General features: G+C 33.8%; 1 protein-coding gene across 1 annotated transcript in view; it reads left to right on the forward strand.

The window, feature by feature from the left end:
- Positions 1-21,033, forward strand: part of tacr1a (tachykinin receptor 1a) — a 52,112-nt gene that overhangs the window by 16,258 nt on the left and 14,821 nt on the right. The window lies entirely within an intron of this gene.

The following is a 21,033-nucleotide window of genomic DNA, read 5'->3' on the forward strand; positions in this document are numbered from 1 at the left end:
ATGCAATGACTTTACAAGAGCAAACGCTAATGACTGTTGCTTCTAAAGAAATGTAGAGTATATTCTCTAAAAGTTTGCCCGTGTTTGCAGGCTGATTTTTATCTGAGTTGCTTTGAAAATGGTGCATCAATCTGTCAGACAGTCTAGTCTGATATTAGCCAAGATTATTGTACAAAAAAGATTTGGTTGGGGTCACATTGCTTTTAAATGCAGTGAGGACAGATGTTGGGGAGGGTGTACAGATGTGCTGGTTGTGATGTCACAAAACCGCTTAACTCATGAAATCTGATTATACAAATAACTCTGCCAAGCAATCACATAGACTATATGCAATGGAGTGGTCTGAATATCAGGTATCTATTGTGAAGAATTTGCTCATTTCCAAGTTAAAACTTGACTGTACACTAACAGTATTAAGTGTTTTTTTTGTTTATGTTTTTCCCTCTTTTGTTCACCAAGGCTGAATTTATATCATCAACAATATGGTTAAAAACTTACACTATTATATATTTTTACAAATTAAAAATGTAAGCAGTCATTAATCAAGCCTTTTAATCAATCAAATAATCAATTATTCACTGTCTCTTGTTCCTTTCTAACTCATTCCAATATGCTGACTTAGTTTTACTGATTTTTGTGAAAGCTAAGTGAAAGAAATGACACAATGTTTTTCAAATTGAAATCTTTTGTAATATTATTAAAACTTTTGAATCCTTATGGAGATATTTTTTGTCTTTTTAATAATTTTTTTGTGATAATTTTGAAAAGCAAACAACAAATTTGGGCAAAGGTGCATTTTTCACTAGTATTAGTACCTATTTAACACTTTTTTATTGCTTTCAAAGACAGTTAACAATAGATGAAAGAAACTTAGAACATTAGAAATAGACGGAGATGTTGTTAAAATCAGCAAAATACATTTTAAAGAAGGGAGAAAGATAAAAAAAATTAAACATAAATCTAAAAAACTTATTGTCAATTAAAAAAGATAGCCAGAATTGGATTTCTTTCCAAAAATGTACACTTGTGAGTAAAAAACGTAACAAAAAGATTAACAATGTACTGAATGAATGCAAGATTAAAACCTGTAACAAAAGAAAATGATCTCAAAAGTATTTAAACAAATATCAAACTTTGTCTTTTCTGAGAGATGTATACATAGTTTTGTCCAAAATAGTTTCTATTTAACACTATGTCACTACTTTAAAGTTTAGCTCTAAAGGTAAAAGAGGTAACATTTTGACAAGTTTGTAGAGATTTGGTGGCAAAATAGCAAAACGACAACCAAATAATGCAAAAATAAGTGAATTTATTAACAAAAGTGAAAAGAATTCAAACAGCAAAACTAACAAATAGGTTTGAAACAAGTAAATGATGAGAGAATTTTAAGTTTTGGGCGAACTTTTTAAGTCTTTTAAATATGTCATTTTTATGTGTCAAATATGTCAATGGCTATTATTTTAAATAGCTGCTGTGATCAACCCATTGTAATGTTTCTCAGTAAATATTAAATTACTGAAAGAGCTGCAGATTATTTTGTATTTTTATATGTTTTAAAAGTAAGTTCAAGATAAAGTAATTGGTAATCTGATTACATTTTACATGAAGTAATTAGTAATGTAATCAGATTACAATTTTCCAGTAGTAGTCAGTGATTTGTAATCTATTACTCTTTTAAATTAACTTACCCAAGTAAAGGCGATGATGTCACAGAGAGTAATGATGATTGATGTCTTCACAGACGAATAGGATACTGGACTGGGCAATCCTAAGAAAATTGACAGAGATCAAAAGAGAAAGAGAGTGAGCGCACAAGCAAAACAACACAGGCACATACATAGGACCACTAACTAAAAACAGTTGCATTGAGGACCTTCAGGACAAAAAAAAGGTCAAATTGAAAAGGGCAATATTTATATTCAATGGCATTTATGCAAAATGTTTATTAGCAAGGCTTTAAGATTGTGACTTTTTTAATGTACAAATTTTATTATGTTATCACATTATCTGGTTTAGCCTGTAAAGCAAATAAACACATTTCCCCCGCTTTTGGCTTTTGAGGAAAAGCAGAAAGTGTGTTTTTCCCTAAATATTAAGCAGCACAAATATCTTAAATGCAAATCATAAAGTTATCATGAGCAATATTCATTCATTCATTTTCTTTTCAGCTTAGTCCCTTTGTTAATCAGGGGTCGCCACAGCGGAATGAACCGCCAACTTATCCAGCATGTTTTACACATCGAATGCCCTTCCAGCGGCAACCCATCATGGGGAAACACCCATACATTCACACATACTCTATGGACAATGTAGCTTACCCAATTCACCCATAGCACATGTCTTTGGACTGTAGGGGAAACCGGAGCACCGGAGGAAACCCACTTGAACACAGGGAGAACATGCAAACTTCACACAGAAATGCCAACAGACCCAGCCGAGTCTTGAACCAGCGGCCTTCTTGCTGTGAGGCGAGAGCGCTACCCACCGCGTCGCCCCATGAGCAATATTCAACACTCATTTAAAAAAGCCTTTTGATGAATTAGTGCAATAGAAATGTGATAGAGCTTGTGTCTGAGAACTGTGCTCTGGAAAGAACATTGCCGCCATCACTTGCTAATAAACAGATACTTAGCAAAACAATAACACCTTCCAGTGCTGGATTATTACTCACTGCAGCACACTTGAACACATTGAAAACTTCTGCTAAACAGTTCTCCAGTTATATCCATTTAATTGCACTCCAAGAACAATTTTTGACCAATTTATTTGTTTAAATTGTGTTCTTGACATCACTTTGAGCAAATTTCGAGTTTTTGTTTTAATACACAAAAGGTCAAGGCAGTTACGATGGCTGTTGGAGGGTTATTAGATGCATCACTGCTGTCTCTTTGCAGAAACAGAATAGAGTAACTATCATTTATCCGCCTTAGAAGCCTGGTTTCTTCATCCCCCTTCCCTTTCTTTGTTGGATCATCATCCCTGTGCTTTTCAGTTGTCCGTTTCTCCCTGTCCCTCACATTCTGTTTTGTACAACATTCATGTTTCTGGTGTACTTGTTATGTTCCTCCTTCCTCTCTGCCTTCACTGTTGCGAGTGAAAAGTGCTAGTCCTGGTGTGTTAGTTAGTGAAGGAGTCTGCTTTCTAAAAGCACCAGAGATGTTCCCTCAAGCACCCCACCGTCTTCCTCTCTCTAAAACTCATTTCTGAATTTCCCCAAACTCCCTTCTTCCATTACCGTATCTTTCACACCACAGTTGAGCTGTGATAGAAGACCTTTTCGCTGGTGTTTCTACCAAGAGGCATAAAAACTAAAACATCAATTTGTCTTCAATTAAGCTGCATTTTCTCTATTTAGCTATTTTTATTTAACAGCGGGAACATTAATTCATCTTACTTGCTATTTGTGTGACATTTTATGTAATACACTTGAAAATACATTTACTTAGGAACAAATATTATGTATAATACTGTAATTAGACCCTGTTTACAGTTGGCATTAAAATCATGGCTTGTATCATAAGTAGGCAACTCATACAGGGGTTGAATTGTTTAATAATCATAGCCGGGCATTCTAATAACAATGTATCTTGGCTCTTAAAAGCCTTTTCAACATGCTTATTGTTGTAATTTCATGTCTGCTTCCCAAAAATGCATTTAACATGAATGTGTGAGAACATGTTCTGTGTGCTATACTTAGTGCTCAGTGTCCATTTGCGAAATATAATCTTATGTTGTCGTATCCTAAACGTTTAACCCAATCATAATCATCTCATGTGGATTTGTAATCAAGACAAGTCTATATAAAGCACTTAGCTGCAGACTGAAGTACTGGCAAAATGGCTGAAAAAAACCCAACTAAACTAAAGATTAGAAATTAACAATACTGGTTTTCATGCACATCACATCACCAAATCATTGACAGGCTTTTTGAAGATTATCTCTATTTTTCCCAGTCTTTGAAGTACATTTTATATGCTACTATGATTATATTTTTGTTCAATCATTCAAGACGTGTACTGCATTTCTTTTTGTTGTTGTTGTTTGTTTTCTGCTCTTTTTAATTATTTGCTTTATAAATCCATACAATAAGGTACAATCAAAGCTTTAATTATAATCATTCTGCACTGCATCTGCCAAATACACAAATTCAAATGTAACTTTAAATGAATGATTTTGTCACGGTTAGTTGCAAGAAAGCAGACCCAGTTGCAGCAATGAATAATACAAAGGGGTTTATTGACAGAATTAGGCACAAGTAGACAGACAAGGGGATGATAAGGTCCAAACAGAAGGGGCAATAACACAGGGAAGTCAGTGGTAGGGACAAGATGGCACCAAAATGAACAGCCAGACAGGAGTAGCAACAGTGGTCAAAACCAGAGCTAGATTCTGGAGCAAGCAACGTAAACTGCGGACTGGCAGGCCAGGGAAGTCAGAACATGGGATATGACTGGAACAGTACAAGACAGGACAGAAAACAGGCAGCAATAATATACAAATTAATAATAAAACTAAATAAATCTTAAATAAAAAATTAAATTAAATGCAAATCCTAGTAGAAAGAGAACTAGACTGACTTGGGCAACTGAACAAAACAGAAATAAAGACTTCTAGAATCTTAAAGAAATAAATTAAACAAATCAAAAAGACAACTACTAATTAGGGATGGCTGCCTTGAAACTGACGTTTCGACACAGTGTTGAGATCCCGAATCTCCTATGTTTCGAAACACTGTACCGAAGCATGATCCGAAACTCCCAGGTCACGTGACTAAAGTGTTTCGAAACACCTGGTCATGTAACTAAAGTGATTCAAAGCATCGGTTATTTCAGAAATGTTTCGAGACGGGGTAACTGAAAACATGGAGGAAAGACAAGAGGAGCACATGGCCAACACAAATTAAGGCACAGCAATGTAAACAAGCACAGAACAAACGGTAACAAACCCTGACAGTTTGTTTGTGGACAAGACTGTCAGGTCAGGAATATGACAGATTTTATATTATCTTTTGATTTGTCTTTTGATATGTTTTGCAAGGTTTGTTGGGATTGTAGCACAAACAGTTTGTACCTTTGTTTTTTTGTCAGATTTTTATATACAGTACTCTTCACTTCAAACTAGAGTTTGCAATATTGTGATTCAACTCATAGCTACACAAAAAAAGACTTTTACTGCTTGTTCGAACGTTTAAAATGAGTTAAAATAAGTGTAAAACAACACAATTCCTAAGTTGATTTTGGTACAGCTTAATTGTTTTATGTTCAATCTACTTAAATTTGTAAAAGAAAAGATTCAGTTACCTTAATCGATTTGTGTTAGGACAGCATGAAGGACATGCGTATAACCATATATTTTTACAGTGTAGATGGTATCATTCTTGGCTTTTAAAGCTTTAATAAAGACTCTCTAAAACAAATTCCAATAAATAAATAACTTTCCTTAACCAGTGCTGCTGAAAAGTTGCAGTATCTTTTTCAGTCCATTCATTTCCTGTCCACTTATAAGCAATGTAACGTAGGTTTGTTTATTCAGCAGAATTTATTCTCCACACTTGTCTTTTGCAAGTGTGATGTATTGTAGAAGGTGCAAAAACAAAGAGGACACTGACATGACAAAATATAAACACAAGTGGTCAGAGTAAATAGATTTGAAAGGCATGTTAATACCATGTAGAAATGCTATAATGTGTCTTAACTGACCACTTATGAATGGATCACTGAAAAAACATCTTTAAAAGAGATGTAAACAAGGTCTAAGACTGTTTTTGTTGTGACAAGCTTATTTTTTACTATACCTCAGGGTATAGTATTATTTTTTAGGTATTAGTCTTATTATTTTTTTGATAGGATAAACTTCATGGTTTTAGAATTTAGTTTATTTTGCAAAAGGTTAAATTAATTGCATGCAATTAAACACAAACCGCAACTATTCCTTTTTCCAACCATTTCTCTATATTTAAAGTTATTTTAGTAGTTAAATGTCACTGGAAAACAACAACAACGAAAACAAACACACTTATTCATTCATTTTCCTTCGGCTTGGTCCCTTTATTCATGAGAGGTTGCCACAGCGGAATGAACCGCCAACTTATCCAGCATATGTTTTACACAGCGGATGCCCTTCCAGCTGCAACCCACTACTGGGAAACATCCATACACACCCATCTCACATTTACACACCAATGTTTAGTCAATTCCCCTATAGCGCATGTCTTTGTACTGTGGGGGTAACCAGAGCACCATGAGAAAACCCACGCGAACACAGGCAGAACATGTAAACTCCACACAGAAATTCCAACTGACCCAGCCGGCACTCAAACCAGCAACCTTCTTGGTGTGTCGCAACAGTGCTAACCACTGAGCTACCGCCAACACATTTATGCATTACAAAATAAAAAGGCATTTTGCAAACTGACTAAAGAAAAAGAAAACCATGTTTTCCCTGGTGAAGCTGAAGGAAACAGTGTAAACATCTCTGAGAATTGAAAATAGAAAGGGAATAAAGCCTTTGTGTGAAGAAATAAGACCAGCACCAGAGGCTGCCTTAACTGAATGGAAATGTCACAATATTTAACAGATCTTTTGATATACTTTTTGGCAAATAACCCCAAAACGCATTAAAGGTTAATTGGTATGCAATTGCCATTTCACACTCCACCAAGATGTGGTTTGTTGTAGCAGCTGTTTTTTATCAGAACGGTGTTACTGTGTCAGCATTGGTGTGTGATTTCTCTCAACAACCGACCTTGTTGAAAAGACGCCGACTGAATAGACATTGACAACATACAGTGCATCACTTCTCAGCCATTGACAAAACTCATCTCTAGTGTCAACCTTTGGTTTTCTTTATCTGTACCCCATTTGCAAAAGGCTTTTTTAACACACAAATCCAACAAGACTGCATGAGGTTTAACTTTGTCAATGAAGAAAAAAAATCAAACAAAGCTACTAGAAGAAATCTTTTCAGACATTCCAAAAGCTGCTACAGTGTGAACTGGCCTTAAAGGCTCCGACACATCAAGCCAACAGCTAGTCAAAACAGTTGAATGTTGTTTTGTGCAATGTGTTCTGCACTTTCGGCACTAGTCAGACCCTTTCAGGGGCTTTTTATCAAATTGAGCGTGTTTGATAATTCTGATTTGCTGCTAGTAAATGAACTATTGTATAAGGGATTGTAAAGTTGTGTCTGGTGCAAATATGAAAGAATTTATTGGGCTAATGCAGGTTATTGCACACTGCATCCGAAATTTCCGTCAATAATTTTCACACTTTACTTATACACTCTGTATAAGTAACTGCCTCGGAAACTTTTGTCCGTCATAAAAAAAATTCGTACTGGGTTCGATTTTTTTCCACTTTTCGCATCCGAAAAAGTGATTTGAGAGGAGTTTTGACAGTTCAGAGCCACCGTACAAGCGAATACCTAAATACAGAATGCCGTCATTTGAGCCACAGATAACTTTATGATAAACACAGTGCATAAAATAGAGACAGAATGTGGTGGACAATAGAGAACCCCTGACTGGATTCAATGACAGGCGCACATCTTCCCTGCTGCTGCTGTTTGGTGTGTGTGTCCATACATGTGACATACTGCCCATTGACATTATAATAGATAGCAGGGTTTCAGTCCGTTGCTTCGCTTTCAGTTAGTTGCTTCAATTATTTGTTTCTGTACGTGAATGTGTGAATTATCACAAGCAATGTATCAAAATTCCACTGATTTCCTGAAATAAACTTTGCATTTCGGGATAATCCAGAGCAGATCTTTGATAAGAGCTGAACTCTCCTTCCTCTCTATGTAGGCTAGTATTGGATGAACACAATATGAGCCTATTCCTCTTTCTTATTCTACTTTAGAGAAGAGAGGAGAACAAAGTATCATTGCTTGAACTGACTCTGAGTTGTTTTGTGTTTTTTTGTAATAGATTCATTTATACACATCGAACTCAGTGTGCAGGGTTTGTTTACAGGACAAATTGTTGGCATATAACTACGAAAAAAACGCATACAAAAATTTCGGACTTCAGTGTGCAAAGTCCTTTAGTGTCGATTAAAGTGTCAGACAGATGAAAGAGTGAGTTTTCTACAGGAGGTTTGTCAAGCCCACTCACAATTAATCATGTTTTGAGGGTTGTCGTGTGGTGAGGTGGAGGAGAGAAGAGATTTTATTTAATATAGACAGTGTTGAGGGTAACGTGTTGTAAGTACCACGCGTTACGTAATAATATTACATTTCCAAAGTAACAAGTAATATAATGCATTAATTTCAAAAATAAGTAACATTATGTGAATTACTTAAAAAAAAAAAAACATTTAACACAAGAAAAGAAGTGGATTTTCATTAAGAGTTGATTATGTGTAAGTAAAACTGCAATAAACATGACATCAAAAAATAAAAAATAAAACTGGATGCGAAGCACTACACCAGCACCGCACCTCCAGCTATATACAACAAATGATTGACATCATTTTAGGTTCTCCAGGTAAAATGACTAAACAAAAAAAATGGTTATTGCTTTTATTGTTGAGGAGATTCAGCCTCTGTCTACTGTAGAAGTGACTATGTTCTGTAATATAGAAAGATGTTTTCTCTTTTGGAAAACGATTTACACATTTGTTAAGGTCACATGAAGCGATCTGTTCAATGTATAAAGCTCAAAGATTTATTCTGAATTGGAGATGTTTTTTTATCGTCTTACTGTTCATTTTGTTAGTAAACATTTTAAAGGTTTAAAATCTGTTTTTGCCTTAAAATAAATCCTTTTCATCTAAGGACTTTTAGGCTTCCTTGCAATCTTTATCTCAATGAACAGTGAATTTACTTAACCTCTTAGCCTAATGTCACAAAACATACAAAAGTAGCAAACGCATGACTTTACATGCTGTCGTTAATCTGTGTATACAGCTTGTATAGCTTTGGGCTCAGAAAGGTCTCAAAATATAATTTTATCTTACTTTTTTAAAGAAAAACTGAGGTGTAGTTTATAGGTGGTTGTTAAATGCAGAGCGTTTTGATAAAAAAAGGTGAAAAAAAACACCTGCAAATTCTGAAAGAGATCAAACCTCAGCCAGGTCAGGAAAAGTAACTCAAAAGTAACATTACTTTCCATAAAAAGTAACTAAGTAGTTACTTTATGGGGGGAGTACCTTAATATTGTAAAGCACTACTTTCAAAAGTAACTTTCCCCAACACTTAATATAGATATAGACAATTAATAAATAAATGTAAACATTTAATTCCCAACATGCAGGGAAAAATATTAGTTGGCCAACTACTGTAGCCTTTGCAGTGTGTTCAAAAACAGCTTTAGGGCAAAGAAAGACAGTGTCACAGTCAGCTTTTGTTGCCGCAAGATCTCTGGCATCAACTCTGTGTGACAAGGCATCCTTAAAGGAATTAGAAACAAAGAAATAATGGAGAAAAGTTTCAAAGTGAAACATTTGCCTCTCAAGTACTTTTATGCCATTTTGTTTAGATATTTTTAAAATGAAAATCCAGTTCCTCCACTAACTTCTAATAGCTTCAAAATTCTGACAACCAAACAGAAAGTACTGAGCGCAAGCATCTTCAGAGCCACATGGTGTTGGATGCAGTCACTCAGCAGGAGACCAAACTGTCTTCAGCGCTGAAAGCAGTGGGCTGTTCAACAACAATAGCATTACACACAGTGCTGCAGTCATGTAGTTTGTCTAAAATAAAGTGCTTTAATTTAGCTCACATATAAATCTTCCTCAGATACATAGAACTAAAACCATCCTATGAACAGTCTAATACTCTTAGACTTAGTCATATGCACAGATTAAACATAGCAAACTCACGTAATGAAAAATAATCCCCTCACTGTAAACAATGCTAGGTTCCACATAATCGATTTGTGCTGGGACAACATGAAGGAATTAAGTTAGCCTATTAGTTTTTACAAATTTAAGTGGATTGAACATAAAACAATTAAGTTGTGTTCAAAAATAACTCAAGAAATGTACTGTTTTGAGTGCTGATATACTAAAAAAATCCACTTATTGAGTGCTACTGTCCCAGATGGCATGCTTAATAATCACTCCAGCTATGTCTGAATGGATGTTGCACTTATTATTTTTATAATGAAGCTATAAAGACTTGTACAGATGAGGTTAAGTGTGCCAACCTGAGATGAGACCTGTCTAGCGTTAGCATAATAGATGAGTCTGATTAGAGATGACACCAGGTCTGTTTCACAGCCTGTGAACTGGGTTTGAAGTGTTGCACAGCACACTGTCTGCTCTTATTTGTGGCTTTGCTGTGCTGGGTGTTATAATAGACTGCAGACACATGCCAGAGTATAAATAGTCTGGTGTGTTATGAAAGCTCACATGCGACATACCTGACATGAGCTCACATACTTATGTTCAAGAGCTGACAAATGATCTGTATGTTACTCAGATAACATTCACATACGTTTACATATGCTTTTGCGCTCGCTTACACTCCAGACCACCCAGAGAATTTTTTTTTTCCCACAGAGGAAGACTTAAAGAGATAGTTAACCCAAATATAAAAATTCTGTCATCCTTTAACCACCCTTTACTTGTTTCAAACCTTTGAGTTAATTCTTTGGGTAAGCACTAAAGAAGATTTTTTGCAGAAAGCTGGAAAGCTATAACCATTGACTTCCATAGAATTTGTTTTTCAAACTATGGAAGTCAAAGGTTACAGGTTTCAGCCTTCTTCAAAATATCTGTTAAATTTTGTGTTCAATAGAAGAAATAAACTCATAAAGGTTTGGACTTGAGGGTGAGTATACAGTAAAAATAACTGTAAATTATTAGTTTGTCTGTACTTTGTGATGTTTTTTCCCACCTATTTAGGCTTTTAAATTGCATTATGGGCCTTTGGTCTTTCCTCCAACAACTTTTAACCTTGAAAAGTTTGGAAAAGTGACTTTTAAGAATTTTTTAATAGTTTTAAGTGATATATTGTGTGGATTGGTGTTGTTTATTATGCTGCAAAAACCTGATAATAAGCTGCCAGTACATTTTCTGTTATTTTACAAACTTCTCTATGTATTATTTCTTAAACGATATCTTGTCTTAAACTACCAAAATGTCAATAAAAGTCACTTTGTTAACTTGTAGAGTTGAATTTTCAACATTAAAAGTCGATAGAGTAGAGATCAACATCCCATAATGCAACTCACAACTATAAATAAAACACAAAATACAGAAACTGTTAATTAGCATATATTTTTTACAGTGTTGATAGTTAGTAAATGTTCATTTTTGGGTGAACTAACCCTTAAAGGGTTTTGTTTATAGTGCTTTGTTTAAAGTTATACTTTGCCAAATAAGCTAATTAAACACTCATATTCTGCTCATATTCACTCCAAACCTGTATGACAGAACAGATGGCTTCCCTTATGCAAAAGTTTATTTTAGTATGTGATTATTAGTATACTTCTTTTAAACTTAAACATAAGTATGCATTCAATTGACTTTTATTGTACTTCTCAGAAAAATTTTGCACTTAAGTACACTTAAATACATTTGCTGCTAGTTCAAACTATTTATTTAAAATGAGCTTAATCAACACAATTTCGGAGATCTTATGGGAAAACTCTTTTTTTTTGGTTCAATCAACTTTGTGATGTTAACTTAATCAATTTGTGTCTGGACAACATGAATGAATTGTATGAAACTCAGCATTTCGTATGCTTGACTTATACTGATGGAAAAATGCCCTATGCTTGTTCAATGATGTATAATTCAAAGTATTAATGCATATTTTAAGTATAAAATAATAACGTTTTTTCACAATATTACATACTTTGTCTTCAATAACAAAAAATCCCTAGTGAAAAAAAAAACGTGAAATAAACTTGCAGCATAAAACAAAGATAAGTAAAAGTAGACTAACTGAACATTTTCAAGTAAACTTGCAGTACAAAACTATTAACTACTAGTTAGCTAATTAATAATGCTTGCAGTATCAGTGCCAATAGTCTTGCAATTAGTGCACTGACATTTAACTCTACAGACTTGAGGTCCTTTGCCAATCCTTTTCCCCATGCCTTCCTGTCAGTTCTCTACTGTCCTGTCACATTAATGGTGTAAGACTCCTAAAATTTGTAGCACTAGACTAGGGAATGTACTTTTACAAATTAACTATTTACTACAATTATGACAAAAGTAAACTACTACTCATAAGTTAACTTGTACAAAAGACAAAAAGTAATTGTGAACTATTACACTTATAGTTCACTTAAAAGTATACTTTTATAGACTAAACGTGGGTCAATTTAATCCCAAGTGGTTTTCAAGAAGTACACTTAAAATTATACAGCAGTACTAGTAAACATGTTAGTATACTTTCAACATAAAGTATACTTAAAATATACTACAGTACTAGTACATATGTTAGTATACTTTCAACATAAAGTATACTTAAAATATAATACAGTACTAGTACATATGTTAGTATACTTTCAACATAAAGTATACTTAAAATATACTACAGTACTAGTACACATGTTAGTATACTTTCTACATAAAGTTTACTTAAAATATACTACAGTACTAGTACACATGTTAGTATACTTTCAACATAAAGTATACTTAAAATATACTACAGTACTAGTACATATGTTAGTATACTTTCAACATAAAGTATACTTAAAATATACTACAGTACTAGTACATATGTTAGTATACTTTCAACATAAAGTATACTTAAAATATACTACAGTACTAGTACATATGTTAGTATACTTTCAACATAAAGTATACTTAAAATATACTACAGTACTAGTACATATGTTAGTATACTTTCAACATAAAGTATACTTAAAATATACTACAGTACTAGTACATATGTTAGTATACTTTCAACATAAAGTATACTTAAAATATACTACAGTACTAGTACATATGTTAGTATACTTTCAACATAAAGTATACTTAAAATATACTACAGTACTAGTACATATGTTAGTATACTTTCAACATAAAGTATACTTAAAATATACTACAGTACTAGTACATATGTTAGTATACTTTTAACAAATTATCCTTAAAAATATACTTCAACATCTCTTTTTCATATGGATTGGTTTAATTATCAAATGAAAAAGGCTGCGATTTAAAGGTTTTACTAAGATTTACTAATATTTTAAAGTGATCAAATTGTATTAACCATTAAAAATATACCTGGGGTATTTTGTGACCCAGGACATTTTTCATTACCCTCCCCCATTCATTTTTTACAGTTACACATCAATCTTTTTAATATTCCTCAATCTGTTCATCGTAACCAATATTTACAATATTGACAAAACAGTATACAACATAATATAAAATATAGTGCAATTTGCAGCTTTTACTTGATGGTGGATGTGTTGAATAAGCTGTTATAAATCTTGACATTAGATGTGTTAACTTTGCAAATATGGTTGAGATCTTAAATTAACAGTTAACCCAAAAATCAAAACTTAAGCTAGTGCATAAGTTAGAAATCCATACGTGTTAGAAATATAAGTTTAGGTCACTAAGCCCAAAATGTTGGCTATACAGTAATAATGATTGTCGAAAATTCATGCATTTCAACATTAAACATCAACATCTTACATTTAACCCCCAACTCATCCACTAGATAAGCAGCCATGCTTGAAATCTGTGTGAATTTGTAGGTGAAAAAACATGTTTTGATAATCTTCAATCAAAATTGGACTATTTGTTTCTATATTTGGAGTGATGGTCCTTCTCAGTTTGAAACTTATTCTTAACCACGCCCCTTTTACTGTTAGAGAAAAAGAAAGCCGCACCCCCTACTCAATATTCAGTTTCAGTTGGAAGTACATCAACATTCTGAAATAAAAACCTCAGCAACTGCCAGTTCACGCAGACTTTAATACTGCAAAAGTAGGGGCATTCGTACACACACTGACTTACAAATCTACATATTCACATGCTGCATCAGGCAGTCCAGATTAAGAAAGCTACAGATGTCATGTTATCTAGCCCACCAAAAAAAAGCTTTGAATAATTATATTCAGTGTGACTACAAGAAATATAGAGATGTATGATTTTTATCTCAGCACCCGCCACTGTTCTAGCCCTTTCATGGTGTCCTCTGGCTCTGTTAGATATGCGCTTCACAGATAACACATTTTCCTCATCGCCACCTCAAGACTGACAGCTCCTGAACAGCATGTGGCCAGTGGCTTTCAGTTTATCAGGTCTCGAACTTAGACGTCTTTTAGGACAACCCACAGGCTTGCCACAGGCTCCATTTCCCCCTCCCTCCGTTTCGCTCTTTCCTTCTCAGCTCTTGCGAAAAAAGGGGGAAATTGAGCTCTCTTCAATCTGGATTCTGACAGGGTGCGCTCCGCAGAGTGCTGATTTCTGCAAATTGCCATGAAACTCAACCAGAGAACTCACAGTGCAGCACACTATATATATATATATATATATATATATATATATATATATATATATATATATATATATATATATATATATATATATATATATATATATATATATATATAGTATATAAACAGCATATATATGCCTGTGTGTGTGTGTGTGTGTGTGTGTGTGTATACAGTTGAAGTCAGAATTATTAGCCCCCCTGAATTATTCACCCCCCGTTCATTTTTTTCCCAATTTCTGTTTAACGGAGAGAAGATTTTCTTCAACACATTTCTCAACATAATAGTTTTAATAACTCATTTCTAATAACTGATTTATTTTATCTTTACCATGATGACAGTCCATAATATTTTACTAGATATTTTTCAAGACACTTCTATACAGCTTAAAGTGACATTTAAAGGCTTAACTGGGTTAATTAGGTTAATTAGGCAGGTTAGGGTAATTAGGCAAGTTATTGTATAACGATGGTTTGTTCTGTAGACTATTGAATAAAAAATTAGCATAAAATTGTATTCTAGTCGAAATAAAACAAATAAGACTTTCTCCAGAAGAAAAATTATTATCAGACATACTGTGAAAATTTCCTTGCTCTGTTAAACATCATTTGGGAAATATTTAAAAAAAGGGGGGCTAATAATTCTGACTTCAACTATATATATATTTTTATTTTTTATTTTTTTCAGGCATTACGGATGCAAAATGCTTCAGTGATATAAACTACAATTAATGGTTTTAAACTAGAATTAATTGTTAATTGTTTTAATCCGCTTGTTAAGTGTGACATCACGAAAGCGGCTTCCGGGTCCAAGCGCTCTATCAAACTGTATGGGGAGACTCATCAAATGGTGATAATAAATGTTTACAAAGCGATGTAATACTTTCGAAAATCACAATCGCAATATCCATGCCCAATATCGGATGTCCAGAAAGTAATACATTTTTAAAAATTGTTAAAATGTAGCTATTTGTGATGCAGCAAGCCCAGATACTTACACCATGATTTTTATATCAAATTTACTTTAATTGTTGATATGACTAAAAAGTGGCCATAAACAAATATTTTTTCAATTCAAATGAGTAGTGGCTTGGACCCATAACATACTTGAAAAAGTATTCCATACGTCACCGATACATCATGACTTAAATAGCAGATAATGTGTCTGAGGAAAGCAAAAGCGCCTCACAGCAAGAAGGTCACTGGATCGAGCCCCCCGGCTGTGTCAGTTGGCATTTCTGTGTTGAGTTTGCATGTTCTCCCCATGTTTGCATGGGTTTCCCCGGGTGCTCCGGTTTGCCCCACAGTACAAAGACATAGGTGAATTGAATAAGCTAAATTGGCCGTAGTTTTCCAGTGTTGGGTTGCGGCTGGAAGGGCATCCACTGCGTAAAACATATGCTGGATTAGTTGGCGGTTCATTCCGCTGTGACGACCTCTGATTAATAAAGGGACTAAGCCAAAAAGTAAATGAATGAATGAAAATAGTTAATACCTGTATATTTCTTGTTTTTGAGCAGCGTGTCAGTTAAAAACAAATTAACACACAAAATAATTGTAACAATTTGATATACTTTTCCTAGACAATTTATACTGTACACATACTTTTTAGTGCAGTGGCAGTGTTTATGAAGCAGAAGAACAATTAATGTATTCATTTCCATTTCATAACTTTAAATACTATTATTATTTATTACATTTATTAACTTCTTCATAAAATACATTTAAAGACAACCGCCAAACAATAAAAAAAGCATTCCACATCTAACTACATCAGCGGCCACATCTTTTTTTAATTCCCAATGTAATTAGGGCAATTCCATAATAGGTAAACCTTTTTGCTGGTAGCGAAATGATGTAAAGTATAACGCTAAATAAGGTATAATCACCCCGTCCAACACATGTAAACCATATCAGATGTTCCAGTCTCTTTCGCTTCCTGTTTTTCCGAAGTGACTGACGTGCCCAAATCCTGAAAGCATGAATTCAAAGATTGTTTTCGCAAATGTTCCTCAGGGATCCAGGGGAGATTTAGAGGAGAAGCTAGAGGACACGCAGAGGTGAGAATGAGAAAACACAGCCTCTATTTGTTTTATAATTATATCTCTCTCTAGTCTCATTGCATACTTTTACCTATTCTTGGACTCCATTCAAGCTAAATGAAAGTGTCAGTTATTCTCCCCTCCTCAACTAATAACAGAGGCTGTTTCTTAGATGGCAAAACATACATAAATAGTACATTATTTATACCTAAAAGTGTGCTACCTTGAACATTACTTCATTAGTCCTAAGATGTTCAAAAAGCAAATGTTCTGTTTGCCAAGTTTCATTAATTTCTCTCATTTTCTCCTTCTGAGGTTGATTAGCACAGAAGTATTGCGATGTGCTGCTGGAAGAATACAGTAGCTCATATTTTAAATGTCATTAGTGAGCTAGTGATGCATGAAAAAACAGACACTCCGAATCTGAAAAGTGAAGTGCAGGAAGTGTGATACTGACTGGAAGTGTTTTTTTTTTTTGTCTTCAGCACAGTTGTCAGACACTTTGTCATGGCGCAAGCAGAATTTCTCGGCTTTGGCACGGAAAGGAATCAGTCTGTTTGGCATATTGCTGCATCTCTTCATTACCCGCGACTGTGAATTGACCGGTTGTTTCAACATATGGCGTTCTAATTTACTCAAAAACCTAATAGCGCAAGTTGCCACTTAACCACTATAATATTTCTTGTAGGAACTGCTCAGCGATGTTGATGAACTTTCCACATCCGCAGATGAAAAAGCAGTTTGTCTTTGGAATTTTTACCTTGCTGGTCTGAATGGTTTGGAGCGCATGTGTACGTGGCATCAGAATGAGTTTAATAGCAGGATGGGACAAAATAGACAGATTGTGGTGTTACTTTTTGGCACAATCAGAGCTTAGAAATATTATAGTTTACTTTTCTTAGGTAATCTTAAACCATCCGCATTACGTAAATGATAATAAACATGTGCCAAACCTTTGTACGGATCACTGATGTTCTCTGCAGATGCTGGTGTTGTATGACATCGGAGACGGTCTGTTATAAAGCAAGTTTTACGTTTGCTTGTATATTCTTTGCTAGATTTAATACGAATGAATTGATTAAAATTACTGTGTGCCTGTATAGTTAAAGTGATAGGTCATTTAAAAATGAGAATCCTTTCATCATTTACCTCTACAGCTATTTATCTCCTGTAGCACACACATAAATCTTTTGTAAACTGTCCAAACTAAGTAAGTGATTGGGGTCTGTAACAATTTCAAACTCCACTGACTTACACTGTAGTCATTTTTCAAAAAGCAAGTAAATCATACTAGGTTGGAACAAGATGACAGTAAATAAATGCTGACGGTTTTTAATTCTAAAACATCCAGAACTAAAATGCAAACACTTTAACATCATGTTGTAATAAGAAAAGCTGTTATTACAATGGCACGCTAACAGAATATTATTTGTCCATAAGTGAAATGAGTGATTTGATTTCAATCAACTCTTACTCTTTCCAATCAACACTGAGTGCTTTTTAATTTCCTCACCAAATTTAAAGGTGGTCTTTCGTCCATCTTGCGGAAGTTTTACATTCACAGCAAATAAAAGAATTACTGAGCAAACTTTAATGCAACTTGATGCTTTCAGATTTTTAGTTTCTCTCAATTATTCTCATAAAGTTGTCCTATTTCCCCTAAAATAAGTGGATTCAAAGCATAATTAAGTAAAGTTTAAGAACATTTTAAATCTACCTAATGCAGGAAGTATAATAAACAAAAAACTAACTTTATTATTAAAAAATGACTGGGACAAAGTTTGCGTAAATACATTTTTGTTTTTGCAAGTATACATTTATTTATACTTTAGATGTAATAGTACCAAACTTACACAACTAGTTTACAATAATTTTTTCATTATAACACCAGTTATACAGAATAATACATAAATAAGATTGTGTATGTTTACTAGTTCAATATGTGTAGCACTTTTTTAATTTCGGAAAGTATACTTTTAAGTATGCAGCAGCATAGTTTGCTCTAAACTTAACATCATACTGTGTAGTTTATGATATGTATATATTATTACACATGCACAAAAAATCCTGGTTGCCTTGAGCTGAATCAAATTAACCTTATGAGACAATTGAACTTATATTATGTTAAACTGACTTACAACTCCTTGCATAACTTATACAAATTAAGTAACATGAGTAGCTTAGTTTAATAAATTACAATGAACTAAAAACATGCTGTCATGACTAATTGTTCGTATATTTTTTATATGAGCATAGGCATTTATAGCTGAAATATACAATTAAGTGCACTTTAAAACATAAATGTGAAGTCTACTACATTAGAAGCTCAGATCCAGTTGCATGCTTGTTTTTAAGCTATTCCACCTCAAGGCAGATTTGTTTAGAAGACAGTAAACAGCACATTCTAGTATGCTTGTATAGCTTGACCAAAACATTGAGTACAAGTATAGGGCAAACATAGTTTGGCTTTTCTGTCAGTATTAGTGATGTACTCGTAATTTAAGTTGCAATGCATGCTGGGAACTACATTTCTGCAGTACTGAACTACTGTTTTAGGTCATTCTTTATTCTGATGGTCCATTTGTTGAATTTAAGCTACATTATATCTACATGCCAACTAATTCTCATTAGATTATAAGTAGACTGTTGGGTTAGGGTTAGTGTAAGTTGACATGTACTTGCAAAGTTTCTTACAGTCAATTAAATGTCTGTTGAAGGAGCAGTATCAGCAGATATTAAGCAAACAGTCTACTAATACTCAATTGGACCATCAAAATAAAGTATTACCCTGTTTTACACCAGTTGGCACAAAATTTGCAAGAATTCTCTTGGTCTCACATGGGCTTTTAAGTAATTTCAAGGATTTATGTGCTTTTGGAAGGTTCAAAATAAAAGCCATTATTAAACACCATTATACAGCCTGGATAAAACTTATAACTAATCAAACTTTGTTTGTTCGACAGAAATAAGGGTCATATTCACAGAGGATGTCATGAGGGTGAATAAATTATGTGGTTATTTGAATTTTGGGGTGAACTATTTCTTTAATAGCAACTTGTAATCATAGTAATTGACTATAAAGTTACTTAAGTAATTTAATTAAATATAAAAAAATACTTCACTGGTAAAGAAACAAATCAGTACCAACATACTACTTAACTCTGATGTGAATCCTCAGTTAAAAATAAATAAAATAAAAGTCAATTAGAGGAAAAAAAAATCAAAGCTGTGACCATTTCTTCCTCCACCTGGATTAAAAGTGCTTTAGTTTCCCTATCTGACAGCAATCTGATAACATCATTTCATTCTGAGTGTTTGTGTGCATGTGGATTTTGACATCACATGCCCCTTTGCATCCAAACTACCTGTTAATCCATCTTTAGCAAACAAATACAGTACTTTGTTTATAAAGAAGGTATTTTAAGATATGAAAATTGCAGGGAATTTTTTTATGTTTTTATGATTTTTCAAGTTCGATATCTCATGTCATGACCCTTTTAATAGCTACAGTAGTCATTTGGTTCCACACCAAGCAAGAATATTTTGTTTTTAAAAGATGTCTAACAGATGTCTAATAGACATCTAAACAAAGTCGTCTTGGCTAAAACAAGGCTTTGATTGGGCTGTCAGTGAAAATATAATAGAAACCTAATACAATATAGGTTTATATTTAAAATATAATAGAAACGAATACAAACCTAACAGATCACTCAGATCTTTAGGATCAAATAGATTAGAAATCCCAAGAGTTCAGTCAAAGCAGGGTGAATCGGCTTTCAGCTACTACGCCCCTCGTTGCTGGAATCAGCTTCCAGAAATGATCAGATGTGCTCCAACATTAGGCACATTCAAATCAAGACTGAAAACACATCTGTTTAGCTGTGCCTTTACTGAATGAGCACTGTGCTACGTCCGACAGATCGAACTACTATGTTTTTCTCTTCTTTTTAATTCTTTTATAACACATTTTATCAGCTTTTATTTTATTTTATTTTTATTCTTACCATTTTTATGTTTGTTTTTATTTCTCTTATAATTGTTTCTTTTATTCCTGTTTATGTAAAGCACTTTGAATTGCCACTGTGAATGAAATGTGCTATATAAATAAACTTGCCTTGCCTTGCCTATAATAGATGTCTAACAACAGGCCAAAACTAGACTAGTCATCAAATAAACAGAAATGAATGACTACACATATAAAGTCAGTCTAATCTGTTCATTTGATGACTTGTCTAGTTTTGGGCTATTCTTAGATGTCTATTAGATTTTCACTCACAGCCCAAGTTTAGCCTTGTTTTAGCCAAGCTGTCTACGTTTAGATGTCTATTAGACGTCTACTAAAAACAAAATTGTTTGCTGGGTACACACTATGTAATATTTATGTCATCATAAGAGTTAAAGAGATAATTAATGTGTTCAACAGTAGAAAGAAACACGTACACATTTGGAACAAGTGGAGGATGAGTAAATGATGGCAGAATTTCCCTTTTTGGCTGAACTATACTTTTAATTCAGTTGTCATTCATAAATTTGTGTATAGAATAGGATTAAATGATCAGATTTAGCTTCAATGCATCTACACAGCTTT

The sequence above is a fragment of the Danio aesculapii genome, chromosome 5 (genome assembly GCF_903798145.1).
Source record: "Danio aesculapii chromosome 5, fDanAes4.1, whole genome shotgun sequence".
NCBI lineage: Eukaryota > Metazoa > Chordata > Actinopteri > Cypriniformes > Danionidae > Danio > Danio aesculapii.